Source organism: Mastomys coucha, chromosome X (genome assembly GCF_008632895.1).
Source record: "Mastomys coucha isolate ucsf_1 chromosome X, UCSF_Mcou_1, whole genome shotgun sequence".
Classification (NCBI taxonomy): Eukaryota; Metazoa; Chordata; class Mammalia; order Rodentia; family Muridae; genus Mastomys; species Mastomys coucha.
The window spans coordinates 15,182,686-15,185,965 of NC_045030.1; positions in this window are offsets into that span (position 1 = coordinate 15,182,686).

The following is a 3,280-nucleotide window of genomic DNA, read 5'->3' on the forward strand; positions in this document are numbered from 1 at the left end:
ATGTACATGTAAATAAAGAAAATATCTAAAAAAAAAAAAAGAGTAGTTTGTTTTTTCCAGTTAGTTGTCTTTGGAATAAAACTAAGCTTTCTTCTGTAAGTTGTTATAAATTGGAGATAGCTTCTGGGTTAGAGATTGGGACATGTGACTACTTCTCTTTCCAACTCTTGGACACCCATCTCATATAGACCTGTGTAGGTTCATTGTATGCTCCCTCAAGTCTCTGTGAACACATATGTGTGATAATTCTGTTAATTTAGAGAGTCTTCCCAAGAGGAGGGACTTGTTGGAGACATCTCACCTAGGGTTAAATGTTCCAAGGTATATTACCCTCACTGTAATGTCATGCTGAAGGTCTGTATTTCCATCTGCTGGAGAAAGAAGCATCTCTGATGATGGCAGAGCAAGAGACCAATCCATTAGTACAGTAACATGTCAATAAGAATGATTCTATTGCTATGTTCATTTAATAGTACATACTGGGTTTGTTCTAGGTCCATGGACTATCTAGTCTCAGGTTCTTTGTCAGCCAAGCAGTTGTTGGGTATGAGTTCCACTGTGTGGAGTTGAGTGAGCTTAAGACAAATCATAAATTAGTGGGTTACTCCCACAAACTTCGTGTCACAACTGCACTAATGTATCTTGCAAGCAGGACACCATTGTTGACTAAAGGTTTTATAGCTGTGTTTGTATTTATGTTTAGCCTTTGGTAGCAAGCAGAGTATCTTCCTGTACCAAAGATGCTAGAACATAGTGGTGAAGCAAAAACTCAACATCACTGTGTGTGAGGACTTGTGTAATGTTGTCTTTGGCAATGTGATGGTTTGTCCAGGGAGTTGCACTATTATGAGGCCTTTTTTTAGTAGGTGTGTCACTGTGGGGGTGGGCTTAAGACCCTCACCCTAGCTGGAAGTCAGTCTTCTACTAGCAGCCTTCAGATGAAGATGTAGAACTTTTAACTCTACCTGCACCATGCCTGCCTGGATGCTGCCATGCTCCCACCTTGATGATGATGTACTGAACCTCTGAACCTGTAAGCCAGCCCAATTAAATGTTGTCCTTTAAAAGACTTGACTTGGTCTTGGTGTCTGTTCACAGCAATAAAACCCTAACCAAGACAGGCAATAAGGCCTGACCATAGTTTGTGGGGAACTACCTATATTCTTGCAACAATCTGGATTGTTTGTTGATTCCTGTGGGATACAGTTGACCAACAACTCAATTAGATGCAACCATGTAGTGAAGGCTTCATTTGGTGACAAGAGATGTCTAGATGTAGATCTGTCCCTCCCCCATTATTTGATGATTCCATTTATATCATCTTCATATATTATATATTTAAGGAAGCTTTACTGTAATAGGTTTCCATACTACCTCTCAAATAGTCCTTAATTTTGGTTGTCTCTCTCTCTCTCTGTATTTTCTTCCTCATCATCCTCTCCTTTCTTTAAGTACCCGATCCTTCCTTTCTAGTCTCTTTCCCATCCATCCATAACAATTCTATCTCCCTCTTTTATGGATATATATTTGTTCCACACCTACCCTTAGTTTCCTTACTCTATATCTAACCTCTGTACTTATATGGATTATAGCTTATTGATCATTGAATTAGCTGCCATTATTCACATAAAAGCAAATGTATACTGTATTTGTTTTTCTTGGTTTGTGTTACCTCATTCAAGATGATTTTTTTTTCTAGTTCTATCCATTTATCTGTGAATTTCATGATTCCAGATTTTAAAGGCTCAGTAATATTCATTTGTTTAAATGTACTACATTTTCTATCTTTCTTTTTCTGTTGAAGGGCATCTAGATTGTTACATGTTTTTGGTCATTATGATTAGAGAAGTAATGAACATGTTTGAGCCCATGTCTCTCTTATAAGATAAAGAATCCTTTGGGTATATGCCCAATACGGTAGAGCTGAATCTTGACATAGACCAATTACCATCTTCCAGAGAAACCTCCACACTGATTTCTATAGTGGCTATACAAGCTTGCATTCCAACTAGCAATAGAGGAGTATTTCCCTTGCTCCATATCCTCACTAGCATGAGCTGTCATTTGCTTTATTGATCTGAGCCATTCTGTCTTCTTTCTTTCAAATTTATATCCCCTTGATCTCTGCCAATTGTCTCATTATTTTAGCTAAACTTTCAAGTACTATTTTGAATAGATATGAAGAGATCAGACAACCTTGTCTTGTTCTTGATTTTAGTGGAATTGCTTTGAGTTTCTCCTCATTTAAGTTGATATTGACCATAGACTTGCTGAAAACTGTACTCTTTTTTTAAATTTCATTTTTTCTTTTCTTTTATTGGATATATTCTTTATTTACATTTCAAATGTTATACCCTTTCTCAGTTTCCCCACCTTCCCAAACCCCCTATTCTATCCCCACTCCCCCTGCTTCTATGAGGGTGTTCCCCTACATACCCACCCATACTTGCCTCCCTGTCCTTGAATTCCCCTACACTGGTGCATCCATCGAGCCTTCACAGGACCAAGGGCCTCTCCTCCCATTGATGCCTGACAATGCAATCATCTGCTACATATGTGACTGAGCCATGGGTTCCTCCATGTATACTCTTTGATTGGTGGTTTAGTCCCTGAGAGCTCTGGGGGGTCTGGTTGGTTGATATTGTTGTTCCTCCTATGGGGTTGCAAACGCCTTCAGTTTCATGAGTCCTTTCTTCAACGTCTCCACTGGGGAGTCTGTGCTCAGTCCAATGGTTGGCTGAGAGCATCTGCCTCTATATTTGCCAGGCACTGGTAGAGACTTTCAGGAGATTTTAATGACTACTTCTATTTCTTTAGGTGTTATGGGACTGTTTAGATGATTTATCTGATCCTGATTTAACTCTGACACCTGGTATCTGTTTAGAAAATTGTACATTTCATCTAGATTTTCCAATTTTGTTGAATATAGACTTTTGTAGTAGGATCTGATGATTTTCTTAATTATGTCTCCCTTTTTACTTCTGATTTTGTTAATTTGGATACTGTCTCTATGCCCTCTGGTTAGTCTGGCTAAGAGTTATCTATCTTGTTGGTTTACCCAAAGACCAGTTCCTGGTTTTGTTGATTCTTTGTATAGTTCTTTTTGTTCCTACTTGGTTAATTTTACCATCCCTGAACTCAAGTTGTATTACAGAGTAATAGTGATAAAAATTGTATGGTATGGGTACAGAGATAGAAAGGTAGATCAATGGAATAGAATTGAAGACCCAGAATGAAAATTCCATCAAAATTCCAAATCAATTCTTCATAGAGTTATAAA